Genomic DNA, 23,386 nt, shown 5'->3' with positions numbered 1-23,386 from the left:
TTGAATGCTTATTACTATTTTTAAAAGTACTTGGTTTTTATGAGCAGGGTTATTGTACACAGTTGTACAGCTGGACATATGGGTACCCAGCCACAGTGCAAGTGGGGGCTGAAATCTTCCTCCAGGATGGAGAGCCTTTCTCCTCCTAATTTGCCTGTCCACGGGTGGTGCCTATTTGTAATTTGTTTGCTAGGGAGAAGGGGATGTCTCTTACAGAGTCATTCCCTCAGTGCTGTGCAAGCAAGGATCCTAAATATGAAGAGAAACTAATCAAATTTTTTAAAAGCTTGATAGTCATAATAAGGGCTAAAGAAATCAAAAAGGGAATTGAAAGTGGTAGGTAAAGTTTTCATAGAAGATCCAGAAGGCTGGACCTTGAAGAAAGGCCAAGATTAGATATCTGGAGAGGAGGTCATAGGTATCAGGAGAGTTGGAGTTAAATGGGAACACAATCAGCATATCCTCAAGAGCTACATCATTCATTTAAATTTGCATGAGGTTAGAGCCGTGCTCAGTAACTGAAAAGACACATTTTTCTATGCATGTACTTTTATCAGTACAGGAAACATTTTAATCTTTTTTTTAAGAAAAATATCCCCAAAGAGAGGAAGAATATTTATTTGCCTAACAGAGAATATATTTCCACTCTGAATTTTGCCTCACAACAGTATAACTCAGGGTTTTATAAAAATGAAAATTATCAAAGAAAAAAGTGGATTGGTTGTTTTTTGAAAAAGCACTTATTCCATTGAATAGTCACAAGTATCTATTCTAGAAAAAAAAGTTTAAGTAAGAAAATCACAAAGTACTGAGGAAAAGGTAAAAGATGTAGGCCATGAAGATACACAATGTATCAATGTGAATGATATTTAATGTGAGGAAATTGTAGAGAAATTCCTCTTTCTCCTTCTATATCTAGATGCATTCGTTTAGAATAACTTTTTTCTTTTTTTAATTGTTTTTTATTACCATTTATTCCCCTTGTACCTCCCCCCGCCACAATCATCACACCCTTATCCATGTCCACGAGTCCTTTCTCCCGATGCTTGACCCCTGCACACCCTCACCCCACCGCCGGGGCTGTCAGCCAGCTTGCTATCTATGAGGCTATTTTGCTTGTTAGTTCAGTGTGTCCATAAAATTCAACTACTCCATCTCAAAACAATGACAGAAGACTTCCCTGTTTCTATCTAGTTTAATACTTGAGACTATGATTATCCCACCATTTAGGTCCACTAATACAAGGAACCCTATTCATTTTCTTCCATGCCTTCAATCCTTTCATTATCATTAGCCCTCCCTTTCTTTTCAGTGTCTTTATTTTATGCTTGCACTTCACTCCATTTTCTCCCTCACTAACGTCCAACGCCCTAAAGCCACTTCCTAACAACCAACATTGTTATAATCCAACCTAGTACAAACTATGTCTTTTATTCCCATGTATGTATAGAAATGAGGTCAACTATTTTTGTACCCCTTGGATTCTTTTTTAATAAGCCTACAGATCAGAAGTACTGAAGTGTAGCCAAATTGGAAGAGATACAAAGGAAGCAACGGGGATGGAAAGAGTGATATAAATGCAGCCTCTTGAGGAAGAGAGGGCTCCTCCAGGGTCAGCCGTATGCTGTTTCTCTGCTTAGAGCACCGCTCCCTCATGACGCCTCCCCCGCGGCTGGGTTTCCCACCCGTTACTCTCTAACTTGGTGGCATCCCCTCTGTAAAGATTCACCTGACTTCTCCTTACTTTCTGGGCTCTCAAAGTCCTTTTAACTAACTGTTAAGGTACTTACCATGATTCCTTGGGGGGAACAGATCATGTCCCTGCCCCATGCACATGAAAACATGAAAGAAATAGGATGTGGGGAGGGAGGGAGAGGGCAGGGGAGAGAGAGGGAGGGAAAAAGGACAAAGTAATGATAAAGAAAACAATGTTTAATTCTGAAGAAGAGAAGCTATTAAAAATATAATAGCTTTATTAAGATACTTGAAAGAGTTTCATGTAGGAAAAAAGCCTTATTTTCAGGGTTGAAAGAGCAGAGGAGTGACCAATGGTAAGAAGAGTCAGAGAGTCAGTTTTTGACTCACACTATATGAAAGAACTGAAATTGAATAAAGTACTATGTTCTTTTCTCTGGGCATTTTAACATAAAGCCTGAAAAATTACTTTAAAGAGGCACTGACACTGTCAGAAGGGAGGTGGGGTTGTGAGGCTATGTGAAAAAGGTGAAGGAATTAAGGAAAAAACAAAAAACTCTTAGACACCAACGACAGTATGGTAATTGCCACAGGGAAGGAGGGTGGGGGAGGTAGCAGAGGGTATGGGAGGGTAGATAGTGATGGAAGGAGACTTGACTTGTGGTGGTGAACATACAATACAAAATTGCATACCTGAAACCTATATAAAGTTATTGAGCAATATCACCCCAACGAATTTAATTAAAAGAGAAAAGCATTGATGTGAGACTCATACAGTAGATAATAGTTGGTCCAGAATAATTTTGAAGATACTTGCAAGCTTGGAATATATTCTTTTGTTGAATTTCAACATCTTCAGGAGAGGCAGAATATTTCTTAATGTTGTATTTCTCCCTCTCTCTCTCCCCGCCCCCGCCCACAACCCCACTCCCTCACACCCTCCCTCCCCCTCTCTGCTATTCAGTTCTGTATAGAGGGTAGTATTTTTAGCAAATATTTATCTTATAAATCTGCGTTGGTCTTCTGAAAGAACAGAAAAGCATTTCATGAAATCCTTATGGTAAGTTATCACATTACACAGATTGACATCTGAAAACAGTTTTTAAAAGGACAAGGCAATGAGACATACCACAAGTAAATATTTTTGTGCCTACTGTACATGAGAAAAAGAAATTCAAAATATATGAACCATATTTACCAAAAAATTGCCTGAGTACAGTAAACAAAAGCTATGAGCAGACTACACACAAACAATGGTAATTTCTAAAAATAGTCATTACGCATTTATATCATGTTTTTAGCTTGTGGATATATCTAGATTGTTTTGTGTTGATCAAAAGTTGTACAGCTTTTTTTTGCCAATATTTGAAATTTGGCAAAACTTGAAGTGAATTTTTCCACTATTTATTAAGCCCATATGAATTTCAAGGATTATTTATGAGAATGGTTTGATTTCCTTGGAAGGTTTCTAGTAATGGATTTGTTTATAAAAGCTTGGAAATGGCTAGAAAATGTACTCAATTAAACAAATTTTTCAGATAAATTTTTCCATCAGAAGGAACATTAATCTGAACTTATCCTAAGGACTGGATTCTAATCCCTTTCTGGCCACATTCCCTTAGCAGTTCAGCCATCTCCTTGTACTCACTCCATGCCAGGGACTTCACTGGTGCGTACCAGTGAAAACCGGGCCGGGTTTGTTCCCTAAGAAATTTATTTTTTGATTGAGAAAAGACTAATCAGGAATTGGACTGGGCTTGCTAGAGCCCCATGTGAAGTAGACAGCTGATGTCCCAGATGGTCTTACTTAAGGCTAAATAACCTAGATTTTAAGAACAGAAACTGATGTTCAACTTCTGTGGGAACTAGGCACTACACTATTGATGCCACAGGACCACACTGGAAGTCTTACCAAAAAAAGAAAAGAGAGAGAGAGAAAGAGAGAGATAAAAATCCAATATTTTTAATAAGACCTTAAAACTACGCTTTTCAACATAAAAGTGCCAAAGAGTTCAAAATCATTAGCATACTTTATTTAAAATAACCTAAGGACATGAAGCTATGCATAACTGTTAATTTCCACAAGCTTCTGAACATAAAGGAGGCATAAATTTACTCCTTGATTATAGTCTAGGAAAAAGGTTGTACATAATTTTATGGATAAGTGCAAACAAATGTTCAGTAGCTTTTAAAAAGACATTTCTTTTACATGAAAACTGTATTACCATATTTTGCTGTGTATAATGTGCACCCATGTTTTGGCCTAGACTTTCAGAAAAAAATCTTTTAATTTTTTAATTTGATTTTTTAAATTTATCTTTAGATACTTGTTTTTTGTATTATAAAGGAATTTTAGCACTTTTTAACATATTATAGTAAAAGAAATTTTATGTGACAATTAATTACAAAACACAAGAACAGATACAAGGTGTTTCAGCTACTACCAATGTATAATATGCATCCTTATTTTTCCCTCAAAAATTTGGACAAATAAGTGCACATTATACATGAAATTATATGGTAAATTGATTATTTAACTTTCACTAGAAACCATCTTTAAAAATTTTATAATTTTTGGAAGCTAATTTAATCAAATAGTGTGCTCCAAATACGATTTTACCATCTCCCTCATCCCTAAAATTGTAAAGATGCTAGGGTACTTTATTCAGCTGGGGGACACATGGCAGCTGCCCCAGTGCTCTACCACACCATGCCCTGAATCAGCTGCAGGCTCCAAAGGGAGCAGCTCTAAATAGGTGATTTGTGAAAGGAGTTGCTATGCATAGTAGTCACCATCTGATATGCAGGAAGCTTGGTAGAGTGAGATGAGGACCAGGAAGTTGAAAATTTTTTAAAAAATAGAAAGATGATATTTATGATTTTGAATACGGGAGTACTAAGGGTTATTTTTTATTTTCTTAACCACTAAGCTACTAGCCCCCCATATGTTTTTTTCCTTCGTCTTTCTTTCTTGTGTTTTCTTTTTCCAATTCCAAATCTTACAGGATTCTCCTGAAAGCATAATCTTTAAAATATGAGTAATATTTTAGAACAAAATATGATTCAGAGATGATGGGATCAGACCCATTCTTTTCTCCTCATGTAACATCGTAATAGCACTTACCATGTGTGAGAAGAAAACAGAAAAACAAATAAAACACCTTTCCTACCTTTCAGTTACATATAACATAAAAGGTGAAGATCTTGAAAGTTTACTGAACTATTTTTTTAGCCTACAAAATGTTTCAATGGCATGACCATCCCTCTGTTGCATTTATAGCTGTCCTAATCTGCTGAGAGCTACGTTGATGACAGCGAACAAAATCAAGGAAACAGTATAAAAGCTATTGCCACTATTGTCTTGCTTTGACTAAACCTAGCATTCTAAGAATAAGGAAGATGCCTGAGGCAAGATTTGAGTCTTTATTTACTTCCTTCCCTCAAACCTTCTCATCTGTTTTGTGCAGGACATCCTGACTGTGCCCGCTTTACTCCTCCTTTTCCTACTTGAACTAAAAGGTAAATTTCTTGAATCTCCCCAAGCTGCCCAGCCCCATGCCTTGTATCTAAGTGCTTAGTTATGTTTCTTGAATTATAGAGCTTGTGCTAATAAAAACAAAAGCATAAAATATTATCCAAAAAGCAAAACAAAGCTTTCAGAAGAATGTCAATTTTAACTATATCCCTATCAGAAAGCAAGGTGTTTTGGACTTAATTCTCCGCAATGCCATGTGCACAGTAAGCTCACTAAGTATTGGATTTCTACTGGTCAGGTGATACATGTGTAGGGGCATTAGAACAAATAGCAAAAAGAGAGAGGAAGAACTTTGAACACCTTAATTTAAAGATTATGCATCAGATAATTAAAAAGGTAAAATGTCTTTTTACTTTACCACACGCAGCTGCTGAGCAAAAGCCATTTCCTTTCTCCTGCTCTGCTGGTCATCTCCCCTCCTCCATGATAATCTGAAAACCCCAACTATTCAATTTACCTGCCTCACTTGCCAGTAGGTGAGATATGAAGGGGTTCCTCAGAGAAGCTCTTGATGACGATATTCACTACCTGATTTAAAAAGCAAGACCCCTGACAATGCTAGTGTTAGCCAGCATCCCCTTCCTTTTTGTCTTTCTGTGCGCCCTGTCCTCAAAGAGCAGCAGTCACCTTGCAACCATGAAAAAATATACCAAGGACCAAAACCAAAAAGCAACACACAGAGCCCAGCAAAGAGTAAGGACTGAAGGAGCCAGGGGCTCTAAATTCTAGACTTCAGCAGTGAGGTGATGTGAAACCCCATTGTTTAAGTGACATTTATCTGACTGCCACTGCGGGTGAGATGAGTGCTCACCACATTTTATATGCATCACCTACCTCACTTTATTCTGAAAATACTCTGGAGGAGATGCCTTGCCCTGTTTCAATATAAACGAAAATTGGGGCTCAAGAAGTACAGTTCTCTCCTGATGTCATACTAAATGGCAAGACTGAGGTTCAAAACCGCAATTGTCTGAAACAGAACAGTTATAATTTAACTATATTTTGACACATTAATTTGCTGTTCTCATCATTTCTCAATGTGAAAATAAAGTTTGTACAAGCAACTATTTCAATGCAATTGAGCCTTACTCGCCTTACTTTAAAAAGATGGCATATGAGAGCAATGTAGCGGAAGGGTCTTGGGGGATGCCTGACAAATCAGCACTTGATGTAATGAATAATTTGCTGATTTTACACCCTATAACCTGGACAGGTAACATAATCCCCCAAGAGAATCGATCTCACCTCAACTCTAGGATTATGCATTTCTAACATTCAATAGGACATTCTCTTAGTGGCCACTCGGTAAATACCCGTGTATGGACAAATAACTGAATGAATGCTGACAGCTGGAATAAGTGAGGAAGTAGACACGTGAGGATCAGGTCAAATTAATTCTTTTCCACAGGTCATCTCCCTTCTTCCATGATAATCTGAAAACCCCTAAAGTAGCTAAAGTAGCAAGTAGTATACCAAGTGTTTCCTGAAGGAAGGAAAAAAAGAGAGGGAGGGACGAAAGATGGAACCTAAGAGAAGCTCCTGCCATTATTTAATTGCAGCCACATCTGAATATTGTAGTGCTGGTCTAAGTCCCTCACATCACTCTCATTGATTTTTAGGGTCTCAGCAATCACATAAATGAGGACACACCTTGTTCATCACTCCTGTAATGTCTGCCAGTGGCTCTACTGGTCTTGGCTTCTGCTCCCTCTGACCTTTTATGGCTGGAAACATGACCCCTGTATCTGACCCTCCATGATGCCATCTGGCTCCATGAGAGTTTCCACACATGGCTGTTAATTTGGTCACTGAGCTACATGCTCAAGCTTATATTGATTTTCCAATTCTTGCATTTCTCTCCTGACATCAGTATATGCTGCTACTGCCCTTTTTACCAATCTCCTTGGATTACTCTCTCCTGAGAGTTTCTTCTGGACCTGAACACAAAATGCTTTACAGCATTTTATTTCACTTCCATTTGCTATGTCTGAATGTTGTGTCCTCCTACATTCATATGTTGGAGTACTAATGCCCAATGTGATAATGTTAGAAGGTGGGGCTTTGAGGAGGTTACTAAGTCATGAGGGTGGAGCCCTCATAAATGAGGTTAGTGCCCTTATAAGAAGAGATCCACAGGGTTCCCTAGTCTCTTCCACCGTATGAGATACAATGAGAAACATGCAACCTAGGAGAGGGCCCTCACCAACCATGCTGGCACTGATCTTGGACTTACAGCCTCCAGAATTTCTACCAATTATAAGCCACTCAGTCTGTGGTATTTTTTGTAGCAGCCTGAATGGACTAAGACATCATTCATTCCATTCAAGGTACTGCTTGAACATTAATTAAAGCATAGTAATGCAGTGGTTCTCAGAATGTGGTCCCTGCACCAGCAGAATACACATCACTTGAAAACTGGTTAGAAATGCACATTCTTAGGCCTTCCTCCAGAACCTACTGAATCAAATGCTCAGAATGGGTCTCAGTAATCTGTAGTCTAACAAGCCCTCCAGTGCTTCTCATGACTGCTAAAAAGTGTTGGGAACCATCCCACCTGGTTTCAGGAACTGTAGCCTCGCCAACAGGCAAGAAGGCCCCAAGGCTGGAGCTGAGCAAGGAGGCCTTGGGAAAATAGGCCACTGAGGGGACAAAGCCTGTCCTCCTGGCAAAGGCACAGCCCCTGCCTCCCTCATATCACCCTGCTTGGCCCCGGAGGATGGCTGGTTAGTCAATGACGGGTAAGACCCTTCAATGACAGGGGCAACATAAGACAGGCACAGTTGCACAGGAGCCGTCAGGGAAGGACTCAGGAGACATGGAGAAGGGAAAAAGGACCCTCACCCCTCAGCTTTGATATGGCTGGAGTCCCCATTCTTTCTGAAAGAAGTCTCCTTATCTCTTGGCAGCTCCGTCCCTCCAGCCTGGCTCAGGCTTGAAACAATACTAAAGGCAGGTACGGCCCTAATCTGGATCAGGTGGTTCTGGAGGACAATGAGGCCTGGAACAGGAATGCATTAAATCATATGAAACTTACTTTGCTAAGAATGCTCTCCAGTTAATGAGTACTGACGTTTGGAGTTGAGCATAGAACATGATCAGTTTCCCAGGTTTCAGGGCTGAATGGGCACCACCCTGACCTGAGGCAAATATGTTGTGTTCTTTCCATTGTTATCTATGATCTCTATTTGTTTTCTGTAAACATAGCCTTTTGACATTGATTGATGAGCTTTGCATCCCTGCCCTATACTCCTGTGCATATGGTTCTCTATAAAAGCCACTTCAATAGAAGGGCTCAGGGCCTTCTCCTCTAGAAGGAAGTGCCACCCCCTTCCTCTGGCAGACCAAGAAAAGTTTCTGGGATGACTTATTTTATTTCCCCATCTGTGACAACCCAGAGCATACTCTGCAGGACAGAGTCCACCCTCCACCTCAAAAAAGTTTGAGAACTACATAAATCATACTTCTGGATACTTGTCTTGAAAGACACATTTATCATTTTTGTTAAAGTTCAGAAACTATGAGAAACACTTTTAACAAATCATTGCAATGGGCAGATAATAGGCTGAGTTATTAGGCTTAGATTAGGCTTGAAAGGAAAGTATGAGACAAAAATTAAAATACAGATCATTTTTCTAGGAAGTAATAACAGAAAGGATGAAGGAGTATCAGGTCACTGTTACCAGCAGCAGAAATTCAGTTTTGCCAGGGCTTTTCAGATGAGTACAGAAAAAAATACCCAAAAGATTTCATCCAAAGTGTGGGAGTGTGGAAAACTTACTTACCCACTGATTCCAGTTCCCCATTATTTGGGGGTTTGCCCAAGGATTATCAACAACCTTGTACTATGGACTGCATCTGCAGGAAACTAAAGACAACAGCTTTGACTGGAGAACACCTTGCAGCAGAAGAATGGAATGATTCATGGCAGACCCCTGAGGCAGGGTGCTCCCTGTGCTCAGATCTGCCCACCATGGCTGGGATTCATATTCCATATGGGCTGAGAGGATGGAACATGAAGCACCAAATACTTCTCCTACAGTTCCTGTCACAAAATTACACTGAAGGGTTTCAGGGTTTCAAAGTGACAGACCTTATTCCTGGAAAAGACTGCCAAATTGCTTTTCTTGTTGTTCGTTTTTAACTCACAGTAATTTCACTTTTCCTTTAGTTATATTTGAAGTGACTGATGAGAGGTAAGCTTTATGAACAATTACTATTTCCTACTTGAGTCCTGTTTTATGACTAGCCACAGTTATCTGGCATATGCTTCACCAACTTTGACAACCACACAGACTTAAATGGGAGTCAGGTCTGAGAACATAGCTTAGATAATTGTGGATACTTACAAAACATGATTAATAAGTCTGCAATTTAAAGGGCATTTTTTTTCCACTGCTTCAAAAACTCAGTTTATTCCCAAGCAGAGCAGAGACTTTAGGCACGCATTCATAAAGAAAGAAACAAACTTTGGATCAAATGAATCATTTCATAGTTTCCCTTTATTTAAAATTTTCCCATTTAAAAGGAAGATTGATATTTCTGGTTCTTCTTTTCCTTTATCAAAGGGGAGGGTTATAATATATTGTGTTCAAAGTAGACATATCTCTATGATTTAAATAATAGAATTTACTAGCACAGCAATCATGCCCAATCATGTAATCTATTAATTCAGCTCTCCTGCCTCTTTATCTCTAAACTCTGCACACTAAACGCCAAAGCTTGCTGGTTGTCCCACAGTGTTTCTTTTCCTCTTCCTCCACAAAGAACCCCACTTTTTAGCCAGGCATTTGACAGATAAGAATAAAGCCTACTTATCCCAGCCTCCCTTGCAGCTAGGTATAATCATGTGATTAAATATAATCAATGAGATGTAACTCAAAATGTCATGTGACAGCTTTTGGCAGCCTTTCTTAAAATCCAGCCTGAACATGCCCTTTACTCCCGTTACTTCATCCCTTCTTCTTACCTGCTATTTTATACAGCTGTAAAGATTTAGCAATCATTTGATGCTTTAGCTTTTCTGAGGCAGGGGTCAGCACACTACAGCGCCTGGGACAAATTTGGCCAGCTGCTTTTTCTATATAAGTGACAGGCAAAGAATGGATTTTACATTTTTCAATACTGAAAAAACAAGAATACTTCATGAAATTCAAATGTTTAGTGTTCATAAAAAATAATGAATTGAAACATAGCCACACTCATTAGTTTACTTACTGTCTATGGCTGCTTTTGCATTACAATGGCAGAGTTGAGTGCTTGCAACAAAGATCTTATAGCCCTAAATATTCATTATCTCGACCTTTACAGAAAAAAGTTGTAGACTTCTAATTTTGGCAACAGAGGCCAACCTAGGCAGAACGATAAAAACAGAAAATATCAGGATCAGGAGCAGGAGCTGGGGTCCTTCAGGACCTTACTTAGTGAAGCTGCCATGTAACTCTGAACCAAGTACCTCCAAACGTTTATGTGAGAGTAAACTCCTGTCTTTTTTTAGCCACTGTTACACAATGCAATAAACTGAATATTGGCCAAAATTCCTCACCCCTCCTTGAATCCCACCTGCCATGTGTCTTTACAGCTCTTCCCACAATAGGCAGAGTATACTTCCTCAATCTTTACCTTTTATGGGGGCCTCCAGCCTGCAAAGTCCTCCAATTTGCTGCAGGTGAAGGAAAGAGTCCTTCCAGACATCGTTTGCCTGTCAAGAAAAGAGGAAGGCAATTCTCTCTAAAGGAGAATGCCCTCAAGCCCCCTGTGCTCAATGGCTTCTATTGAGAGGGTTACAAGTGGGGAACAGATAGCAGAAATATATAGGTAATCTAATTACATCAGTAACTTAAGTTTACAGAGAATAGGTGATTTTTAAAGAAGACAATGGCACAGGAACACACCAAATTGGGTCTGAGATGAGCAAACATTTGGTGCCAGGTGGGATTTGGGCCAGGGTCCAGGAATTATGTAAATTTCCTTCCCAGACTTGAGCTGGTTATCTGGTATAAGATTAACAGAGCTTGAGGGAGAAACAAAGCATGCTTCAAGAAGTGTAATCTACTTCCAGGCCTGATTTCCCCCAGGGGGCCCTTGGAGCTATTATCAGGTCTTGCCTATCAACCGCATTACCAGTCTTCCAGCCAAGTTTTACGGGTCCTCTCCCAGGCCTCAGCTTGCACAGGACTACAGTCCCCGATACCATTCAAAGCGGCCCCCTACAACCTTTGGCCTTGGCCAACTGGATGTTAGCAGCCAATACACAAACAGAGGCTTGAAATGTATTTGTTCAGTTTAGCTTTTCCTATCGTGCTGCTGTCATGGTCATGAGAAGAAATTGGCCTAGTAGCCCAGATGCCCCTGAAGAATGAGAAAAAGATTGATTGGAAGCTCATCTTCAAATCTGCAGTTGAAGCAGAACCACTCCAGCTGACCCAGTGACCACGAGTTTTAGCTGAAACAACCCCACCTGACCTATGAATATAATAATAAATGCTTGATTGCTGCATGCGACTTAGTTTCAAGCGGTTTGTTTTGCAGCAACAATTGACTAATACAGATGGTAATTTTTAATCTGTTTCTTGCAGCCAAACTTAAATCTATATTGTTTTTTCTGGCAATTATTCCAAACTAAGAAGAGAGGAAATCCTAAGTTTTCAGAAGAGGTATCACACTATGGAATAGCAGACTTAGGTAGTAACAATAACACAGAAGTTCAGCTCTATCACATAACATTTATGTAATCATAAATGTTATTTATCCTCTCTAAGCCTAAATTCCTCACCTGAAATACGACAATTATTCTATCTACATTCTGATGTTCTCTCAAAATTTAGTAAGATAATATAGACAAAAACACTTGTTAGGTAATACAATTGCAAAAATTAACATTTATTGAGGGTTTCTCATGTGCCTGCCACTGGCCCCAAACAATCACCTGAGAAATACTGTTTTTATCCCCATGTTACATATAAGGAAACTAAGGCATAGTGGGTTTAAGTAACTCATGCACAGATACAGAATTAGAAAATGGCAGAGCTGGGGCTCAACCCCTGCCAGTCTCACTCCAGAAATCATGAGCTTACTTCCAGCATTTAACATCTTCATCCTCTTTCCTATTTTATATTCCTTGGATTCTTGGTAGTCTCATTAATATTTACTTTTAGGTCAAAGTCATATATCTGATCAGCTAAATGTATCAACTACATGTTTATAATGAAAGCAGAGTCAATTACCACATGTTTATTTTAAGAGCAGACTCCATAGCATTCAGGTATACCCGTGAACTTGCAGTGTCCTGGTAAATGTTTAACAACTAGCTCACCTTCCCACCCCAAACCTTTTGTAGCAGTTGTAGATTTCCAGGATGCAACTGTAACCAGGGTTGATTTCAAACTACCAACTGAGAAAACACTGATCACAGCCTGGGCAGAAATGTGCATGAAGGGCTGTCAGGAGTCTTTATGCCATACCAGTACCCCCAAACCCACCACATAAAGGAAGAGTCAGAATAAAGATTGTTAGCGACTCAATTTCCTTTCAGAAGAGAGAGGCAGGAAGAAGTCTGAGTAGTTACAAATTTTCACATACAAATGGCCTCAGAGCCCAGACAATTAACAATACTGTAATGCAGGGCAAAAGTGTTAAGAGAGCAAAAATGGTGGGACCAGTGATAAGCTAAACATAGTGTAGACTATTGCAAAAAAGTATTCAAAGTCAGGTTTGTTTAAAGCATGAGCTCACTCTACACATTTGCACCCCCACACAAATCCAAATGCTGGAATAAGGTGTGAGGCACCTGTTTTCAAGTTCTGCTCCGTGACTCAAAAATTAGTAACAGACTCTGTGCTTGAGCACTGTGTGTAAACCAAGTACCCAAGAACCTGCAAAATAAATTTTGCTCATATAGCCTTTACCATGATCCTATGGAACAGTATTATCTTCATTGTAACAAAACAAACACTAAGACAAAATTCTATTGATGTCTTTATTGTCTGTTATCCTTGATTAACCCAGTACAGCAAGCCAAATGTCTGCTTTGAATTTCAAGCTGCATTTTTTTGTAGATTCTATACTCCTCATGAATACAAAGGTGCCCTGCTTGAAAATGTTAATCTCCAAAGCAGTATTAGTTACTAAGCTACCAACTCTATTTCCATGGTTTAAAAAATACCTCAGACAGAGATTTGGAATGAAGATATCCAAAATCTGGGACCAATCAAGAAATCACTCCCTAAAAATCTTGTTAGCTCCATTAAGTGTTTCCATCTAAAAAATGAGTTTTACTTTAGAACAATTCCAAATCCTCTGAATTAATTTTCCATTTTCCTTTTCACCGTTCCAGGACTTCTTTTCATATATGCCTCTGTTTTTTCCAGCCTGGCAGATGTTTTAAAAATTTAATGAGTAAATTCAAGTTCTTAAATTAATTCAGAAGGATAGGATTATACCAATCTATTTTGGCCAGTAAATTAGCAGTTTAAATTAAATCACCAAGCAACCAAAGACCATATTCTTGTAAAAATAATCAAAATTCATCATGTATCAATAGTCGAAATACATCTTTAAACTGTCTAAACATTTCATAATTTTTTTAAATTGGCTGTTGCCAGTCTTTATAATCTACATAAACACATAGGATTATGCCAAGGAATACAACCTTGAATGGTCAGCTGTTCAAATCTTATCAAGTGATAGTTATGGCATAAGATTTGAAGCATATGCAGGCACCCATTCCTGTAAATCAGGACTTCCACATTGTATTCTAGAATTCTACAGCTGGGTTTTAAGAACAAGGCCAAGCCAAGGTGGCAGATTTCAGAGTCTTGAACTACCATAGAAATCAAGGGAGTTTGGCTTTACATATTGGGGTTTTGCCAAAGATTTAATTTGGAAAGTAAAGTTTCTGATGTTTAAAAAATCTGAAAATTATAATAATGTTATATTTTGTACTTAATCCTGAGCATGAGAAATCTTTGGGATTACACTATACCATACTGATTCCAGGACAGTAATGATTTTGACTATTGTTATTAAGAAACACACTAAAAAATTATACTATAAAACCTGTACTGTGATTGCTTCATAATTGCTGACGTCTCTGTGCACTGTGTACCTCAGTGCCCTGATATGCAGCAATACTTGAAAAATATTTTAGAGATAAGTTGGATAAGCAAAGCTTTAACTATGATATTGGAAAAAGTATATCTAATCATATACGCCTTTTTTATTTCTACCTTGTAGAAATTGTATGGAAGTCCAACAACTAAAGATTAAAAGAAAAAATATTCAGCCACACATGCAGGAGGGGCGAAGACCGGAAGCCAGGGCAGAGGACACAGTATGGTGGCAAGAAGGGAACGTCAAGAGCACTTGGTGAAACAGGCGGTCCAACATTCACATGTGGTGGATAAACACCAGGAGGAAGACCTGGGGTGAGCAATCCCAGGCCAGACCACGCAGCCCAGGGTTCCAGCACAGGAAAAATAAAGTAACTTCTGGCTGTAAAAATCAGTGGGAGTTGCGGTGGTGGAAGAAACTGCTGCTTTCTCAGGAGAGTCTGTTGAAAAGGGCCCCCACAGTCCTAGAACATATGCAAACCTACCCTCTCTGGGAACAACCACTAGGGCAAAAGCTAGAAGGACGCCAGTCACATATGGGAAGTGGTTGAAGTGACTGGAAATGGGGCAACAGACAAGCAAGTAACATTGTTCCCTCTCTGACCCCTCCCCCAATACAGCACCACAAAATGGTGAAGTAGGTTGCCCCACCCTGGCAAACACCAAAGGCTCCACCCCTCACAATCTAACAGGTGCATGATGACAGGGAATCAAAGCAGCTCTACCTAATACACAGAAACAAACAAGGGAGGCTGCCAAATTGAGGAGATTAAAAAAAAGGCCCAAATGAAAGAACAAATCAAACCCCCCAATAAAGAACTAAATGAAATGGAGATAGCCAATCTATCAGAAGCAGAGTTTAAAACAGCGGTGATAAGGAAGCTCAGAGAACACATTGAGTATGGCAAATGCACAAAGGAAGGAATGAAGGCTACACAAAGTGAAATAAAAAAAAATCCACAGGGAACCAACAGTGAAGGGAAGGAAATTGGGATTAAAATCAATGTTTTGGAACATAAGGAATATATAAATACTCAACCAGAACAGGATGAAGAAATAAGAATTTTAAAAAATTAGGAAAGTCTAAGAAGTCTCCAGGATATCTCCAAGGTACCAACATCTGAATCATAGGGATGCCAGAAAGAGAGGAGGAAGACCAAGAAATTGAAAACTTATTTGAAAAAACAATGAAAGAAAACTTCCCAAATTTGGGGAAGGAAATAGATCTACAAGTCCAGGAAGCACAAAGAGTCCCAAACAAGTTAGACCCAAAAAGGACCACAGCAGATACATCATAATTAAAATGCCAAAGGTTAAAGATAAAGAGAAAATCAGAAGCAGCCAGAGAAAAGCAGATAATTACCTACAGGGGAATTCCCATAAGACTATCAGCAGATTTCTCAAAAGATATTTTGCAGGCTAGAAGGGACTGGCAAGAAGTATTCAAAGAGGTGAAAAGCAAGGGCCTACAAGCTAGATTACTCTATCCAGCAAAGCTATCATTTAGAATGGAAGGAAAGATAAAGTGCTTCCCAGACAAGATAAAGCTAAGGGAATTCATCATCACCAAGCCATTATAACATGAAATGTTAAAGGGACTTATTTAAGAAAAAGATCAAAACTATGAATGTTAAAATGACAACAAATTCACAACTATCAACAACTGAATCTGAAGAAACAAATCAAGCAAAAAACTAGAACAGGAATAGAATCATAGACATGGAAATCATTTGAAGGGTTATCATCTGGGAGGGGGAAGGGGGAGAATTGGGCAAAAGGTAGAGGATTAAGAAGCATAATTGGTAGGTACAACATAGATGATGGGATGTTAAGAATAGTCTATGAAATGGAGAAGCCAAAGAACTTAACATCTTTTGCCATGTATAATGTGCACTTTTTTGCCCAAAGTTTTGAGGGAAAAATAAGGATGTACATTATACATGGGCAGTACTAAAACATGGGTGTGAATTATACATAGGAGCACATTATACACAGCAAAATATGGTATATGCATGACCCATGGACATGAACTAAGTGGGGTATTGCGGGAGGGAAGGGGAGTACCAGGCAGAGGGGAGAAAAGGGGGGAAAAAACTGGGACAACTTAATACTTTCTGGACAGACCTCCATAACAGAAATCTAAAATAGCTAGGTAGAAATATATTTCTCTTTCATGTGAAAGGTCCTTATCCATGAGAATGTCCAGGACCTCAAGCTGCCTCTATCTCTCCCTAATACCATGGCCTAAGTCACTGGTTCTCAAGCACTAGCATAAAACAGATTCACTGGAAATAAGCTTATTAAAATCACAAATTTCTGGGCAACTAGTACTGACTTGCTGAACTAGGAATTTCACAGAAAGTGAAGGGGGCACCCAATCCCATAGAGTCTCCATAGAGGCAATAAGTCGTGCCAGACACTCTTGGTCTGCCAGGAAAAGTGGGTAGGGATTCCCTCTAGTGGAGAATGCCCCAGCTCTTCTCTTGAAGTGGCTTCCATTGAGAACAATATGCGCAGGGGTATACAGCATGGATGCAAATCTTATCAATCAGTGCCGAAAGGCTATGTTTACAGAAAACAGATAGAGATCATAAATGACAATTGAAGGAACACAGAGGTTTGCTTTACACCAGGTGGTGTCCATTCGGGGGCCCTGAAACCTGGGAAACTGATCTCATTCTATGCTCAGACCCCAAACATCAGTACTCATTAACTCGAGGGCATTCTTAGCAAAGTAAGTTTCATAGGATTTAATGCATTCCTGTGCCAGGCCTGACTGCCCCTGGGGAACTGCCTTATCCAGTTTAGGGCTGTACCTACCTTTAGTATTGTTTCACTGACCTAGTCAGGTGGTCTTGGGAGCAGAGCAGCCAAGAGATAAGTAGACTTCTTTCAAATAGAATGAGGACTCAGGCCATAACAAAGATGAGGGGTGAGGGTCTTTTTCCCCTTCTCTGTGTCTCCCAAGTCCTTCCCTCATGGCCCCTATGCAACTGTGCCTATCTTAGGTTGCCCCTGCCATCAAGGGGTCTTACCCATCATTGACTAACCAGCCATTCTCCGGAGCTAAGCAGGGTGATGTGAGGGAGGCAGGGGCTGCATCCCTTCCAAGGGAACAGGTTTTGTCTCCTCAGTGGCCTATTTTCCCAAGTCCTCCATGCTCGGCTCCAGCCTTGGGGCCCTCTAGCCTGTCAGCGAGGCTACAGTCCCTTTTGAAACCAGGCAGGACAGTTCCCAACAGAAAGCAGCATAGTCATCTCTATAGTTTATAATCATTCCAGATTATTTTGACCATCAGGTATATTTGATAAACCATGGAGTTAATTAACCTTCTTGTTTTCAACAAGAAATCTATCCCAATCTAAGTCATTTGGCTATTATTATCTCTTTAAATAATTTGGAGAATAAAAATTAAGAAGATAAATAATATCACCACAATGCTTGCCCTCAACATCCAATACATATTCTTCTAATGGCCTCTCTTCTTTTCCATCTTTCTCTTTTTAACACATGCCTAACATTTCTTCCTAAATTAGGATTTTTCATCTACTTGAGCTCACATCCACATTCCTAAACACAGCCAACCATAATTCCAACATTATCCTTGATGGTATATGTTGTCATGAGAAAACAGTCATAATTACAAATAATTACATTGCAATAATATGACAACTGCTATGGTGGAGGCATGGGAAGATTGTTCATAATGATGAATAAAGGGGGGGACATCATGGAATTCTCAAACTGAGCCTCAATGTAAAGTCTTGGAGTAAAAGGAGAGAAGAAAGAAAAACAAAGATGCCCAGGCTAATACGAACAGCAGAGTTATCAAAGACCAAAGATGTGCAAAGGTTTTCTGCACCTCACAAGGCCACATTGAAATCCTGATCAGAAACCTTTGGGAAAATAGTATATCCCCTCCTAATTCCTCCTAACGGCATTTTCCTGATATTGTCTAGAGGGCTCATAGACTGACAACTCTCCAAGAAGCCTCTCCCTCAGCTCTCCATGAAGCTGACCAGGTCATCATCAGAATGGATCTTCCCTGTTTGAAATTCCAGCCAGGATGGAGGCACAGGTAGATACACTTTGCCTCCTTACACAACCAAAAGAAGGACAACAAGAAATTAAAAAACAAAAAACCGCCGGAACTGCCAGAAAATCAAACTGTATAGAAGTTTAACAACCAAGGAGTTAAAGAAGAAACATTCATCCAGACCAGTAGGAGGGGTGGAGACAGGCAGCCTGGGCAGAGTGGATGTGTGGCTAGGCAATGGCTGCAGGACTAGGCAGGTGAGACTGCAGCTAGCAGTTCCACATTTGCGTGCCAATAAACCGGAAGGAACAACAGGGAAGCAAGACAGACCATGCAACCCAGGGTTCCAGCTCAGGAAAAGAAAGCCTCAAATGTGGAAGACAGCCAAAGGCTGATGTCAAAGCTCAGATTAAGTGCCAGCAAGGCCGCGCTTGACCAGATGCGTCTGCAAAGCAGAGAAAGCCAGCAGCTGAGGGCAGCCAGAACCCGCAGGGGTTGAGAAGGAAATAGTTAACCGCAAGCTTCAGCTAAATGCAGCTGTAACTTTTGTAGAAGAAATATTTTATCATTTAGCTAGCCTAGGAATGGGACAATCTTTGCCTATAGTGCGTTCTTGAGTCTGCAAAATGTCCTTGAGCTTCATCTAACAAACCCCCATTAAATAAATGCAGAGACCGTGTTCAGCATCATTGTCTCTCCATCTGAGGACAATGCCCCACCTGGCCCCCGCTTTTCCTTAAACTGTGTTGTGTCTTTCTCAATTTCTCATTGTCCTCACTCAGGGACCCCCACTCCACACTGGTCACAGCACTCAAAACCTCTGGCTATAAAAATCTGTGGGGATTGTGGCAGTGGGAGAAACTCACAGCCTCACAGGAGTGTTCACTGGAGAGACTCACAGAGTCCCAGAACACACACAACCCACTCTCCTGGGAACTGATCAGCACCAAAAGGGCCCGATTTACTTGTAGGTAGGGGGGAAGTGACTGAAAGCCTGCCAAGGGCAGAGCAAGCAGGATGTTCCCTCTCTGACCCCTTCCCCACAGATAGCATCACAACACAGCCAGGTGAGTTGCCCTGCCCTGGCAAATACCTACGGCTCCGCCCCTTACAGCATAACAGGTGTGCCAAGACAAAAAAAAATATGGTAAATGAAAGAACAGATCAAAACTCCAGAAAAAGAATTAAGGGATGAAGAGAGAATCAACCTATCAGATGCAGAGTTCAAAACACTGGTAATCAGGATGCTCACAGAAATGGTTGAGTATAGTCACAAAACAGAGGAAAATGTGAAGGCTATGCAAAGTGAAATAAAGAAAAATATACAGGGAACCAACAGTGAAGGGAAGGAAACCAGAACTCAAATCAATGATTTGTAACAGAAGGAAGAAATAAACATTCAACCAGAACAGAATAAAGAAACAAGAATTCAAAAAAATGAGGAGAGGCTTAGGAACCTCTGGGACAACTTTAAACATTCCAACATCTGAATCACAGCGGTGCCAGAAAAAGGAGAAGAAGAGCAAGAAATTGAAAATTTATTTGAATAAATAATGAAGGAGAACTTCCCCAATCTGGCAAAGGAAATAGACCTCCAGGAAGTCCAGGAAGCTCAGAGAATCCCAAAGAAGTTGGAACCAAGGAAGCACACACCAAGGCACATCATAATTATATTACCCAAGATTAAGGATAAGGAGAGAATCTTAAAAGCAGTAAGAGAAAAGAAGACAGTTACCTATAAAGGAGTTCCCATAAGACCATCAGCTGATTTCTCAAAAGAAACCTTTCAGGAAAGAAGGGGCTGGAAAGAAGTATTCAAAATCATGAAAGGCAAGGACCTGCATCCAATGTTACTCTATGCAGCAAAGCTATCATTTAGAATGGAAGGGCAAATAAAATGCTTCCCAGATAAGGTCAAGTTAAAGGAATTCATAATCACCAAGCCCTTATTATATGAAATGTTAAAGGGACTTATCTAAGAAAAAGAAGATCAAAACTATGAACAGTAAAATGACAACAAACTCACAACTATCAATAACTAAACCTAAGCAAACAACTAGAACAGGAACAGAATCACAGAAATGGAAATCACATAGAGGGTTATCAGAGGAGAGGGGTAGGGGAGAGAATGGGGGAAAAGCTACAGGGAATAAGAAGCATAAATGGTAGATACAAAATAGGGGGAGGTTAAGAATAGTATAGGAAACAGAGAAGCCAAAGAACTTATATGTACGACCCATGGACATGAACTAAGGGGTGGGGAGAATGCTCATTGGAGGGGCGGTACAGGGCAGAGGAGAATAAAGGGGAGAAAAAAATGGGAGAACTGTAATAGCATAATCAATAAAATATACTTTTAAAAAAAAGAAGCACAAAAATAAAAGTATTATAGTAATTAGAAAGAAAAAGTTGTAAGACACTGTCCTGAATATAAATGCATATTTGAATATGACATAGGATGTTTAGAAACAATTTTGATCATTTAAAATCAGCCCCTTCTCAAAGTTTCCATGCTATAACTACCTATATTTGCAATATAAATTTAAGACACAACTATATAGAAGATAATATTATTATCAACGCAAATGTGCTGCTCGGTAAACCTGTACTCAATAAATTAATATTAGTGAAGTTTGAAAAAATGAAATTCTTAAGCCAGACAATTCAGAGAGACAAAAAAAAAAGTTCTTATAGACAGGCTCACAAACCTATGGGTTATACACAGTGGACCTCATAGCCAGAATAAACAGTGCTTCTTCCCAGTGCCCCATTAGCCTAGTCCTGATTTGCTCCAATAAGTTTGTACTTAATCACACTAATTGTGTGTTTAAAATTCCATAGCATTCTAAAGTATGTGTATTTACAGTTGAAAATTATTTTTATTTCTAACTTTACAAAGAAACAATGAGAAATCTGAATAATATTATAGAACTACAATTTTGCTTCCATGGTTTCAGTTACCTGTGGTTAACTGTGGTCCAAAAATAGTAAATGGAAAATTCCTGAAATAAACAGTTCATAAATTTTAATTGCACGCCATTCTGGGTATTATGATAAAATCTCATGCTATCTCCCTCCCTCCCTCCCTGGATGTGAATCACCCTTTGTCCAGTATATCCATGCTCTATACACTCTCTACCTGTTGCACATCGAGCAGCCATCTAGGTTATCAGATTGACTATCAGTGTCACAGGACTTATGTTCAAGTAACCCTCATTTAACCAAAGTCCAAGAGTAGGGAAGCTGGCTTTTTAGATATGCCAAAAAGAAGCCATATACTTTATGATAGGCATGTATGTAAAGGAAAAAACATAGTATATAGAGTCCAGTACTAGCCACAGTTTCAGGCGTCCATAAGGGGTCTTGGAGTTTATCTTGGATAAAGAAGGACTACTGTATATTTGTTGCCACATTTTTAGGTTCACATATATTCCAGAAAGTGAGATCTTATTTATCTTTCTATCTTCAGACTAAAAAGCACGCATTTTCAAAATCATGCTTATCAGGACATCAACAGTATAGGCTGATACATATAGCTAATATGGAATAAAAGCTATGTCACTAAACAAGTTATTTAAAGAAAAAAAGTTTCCGATTCTAGGTATCTGAATAAACCTTGACATAAAAAAGAGTCATAAGACAGCAAAATATTCTGAGAAATAAAGGCTTTGAAACCAACACAGCCAAAAACAAATGTAAAGATTTGGGAGTTCATGTTGAGGTAGGTACAATCAAAATAGGCAGGTCCAGACTGTCTCTGGTATTAAAAAATAATACCTGAAATGAGTGTGTGATATACAATTTAAAAATTTACAGGCTTTTGCAGTAATTAAAAATTAATCTCATTTTCCATTGTAAAGTTGACATACAATATTCTCATTAGAGCTAAATAATTCAGGAATATTTTACCATTATTTCTGCAATGAAATACAATGGGTTATAAATATTATAAATCAGCAATTAAAACACCAGATTTTTCAGATCTTAGAGTTATTTATCCCAAAATTTCAGACAACATAAAGATTATTAGACAATAAGAAAACTCACTAAGTGACTAGATACCAGAAAAAAACAAATATAAAGAATTTTTTCATATGTCAGCAATTACTATTTAGAAAATAAAACACCGATTTAAATATAAAAAATAAAATAGTTACATAAAATGCCTGCAAATAAATATTAATTTTAAGAAATCTATAAAAATAAAAGTCTAATATTTGACTGAGTGTTAAAAGGATTTGAAGTATGAAACAAATTATGTTCATTATTTGGAAAACTCAATATTGTAAAAATGTTGATTCTCTGTGTGTTGATATAAATAGTTACTTTAATATGCTTCCAATAAAAGGCACAATGGAATTCTTGACATGTATTGAGTTGATTCTGAAGTCTTTTATAATCAATAGATAAAATAAAAAAGAAATTTTAGTGTAAGAATGAGCAGTGTAGAGTTAATTAGCACTTTCAGATTTTAAAATATAGTATAAAATTAAAATATTATCAGATATTATGCCCAATAATATAAAGTAAAATAGAAGCTGAAAATATAATTCAGTTTAAAAACACATTTCCTTAGAAATCAATAAGTCTATTCAGTAAATGTTGCTAGAATAACTGGATATAGAAAAAAATATAGTCTTCACATTATTTGCCAAAAAGTTCTAATAGGTTAAAGAGCTAATTTTTAGAAATTGAAACAATATTAAAAAAAGAAAATATAGGTAGTTACATGATTATTGGAAAGTAAAAAGGTTTTAAAAACAAAATAAAAATGGTAAAATCAGTTGATTTACTTCATAAACATTTAGAAGTTCTGTGCATTAAAAAGAAACCACAGTAAAAACATTAAAAGAAAGATGACAAGCCAGGAACAAAATGTTCATAAAATATATTGCTGGGAGGAGGGAAGGCTGATATTCTTGATGTATACAAATCGTTTAGAGAATAGAAATACCCCAAAAGAAAAATGGCCAAAGAAATACTAATGGCCATCAAGTATATGAACAAAATCTT

The sequence above is a fragment of the Pteronotus mesoamericanus genome, unplaced genomic scaffold, assembly GCF_021234165.1.
Source record: "Pteronotus mesoamericanus isolate MK-2021 breed Mesoamerican mustached bat unplaced genomic scaffold, CSHL_Meso_final contig_20, whole genome shotgun sequence".
NCBI lineage: Eukaryota > Metazoa > Chordata > Mammalia > Chiroptera > Mormoopidae > Pteronotus > Pteronotus mesoamericanus.
The sequence above is the reverse complement of the archived record's forward strand: the minus strand, read 5'-3'. Positions refer to the sequence as shown.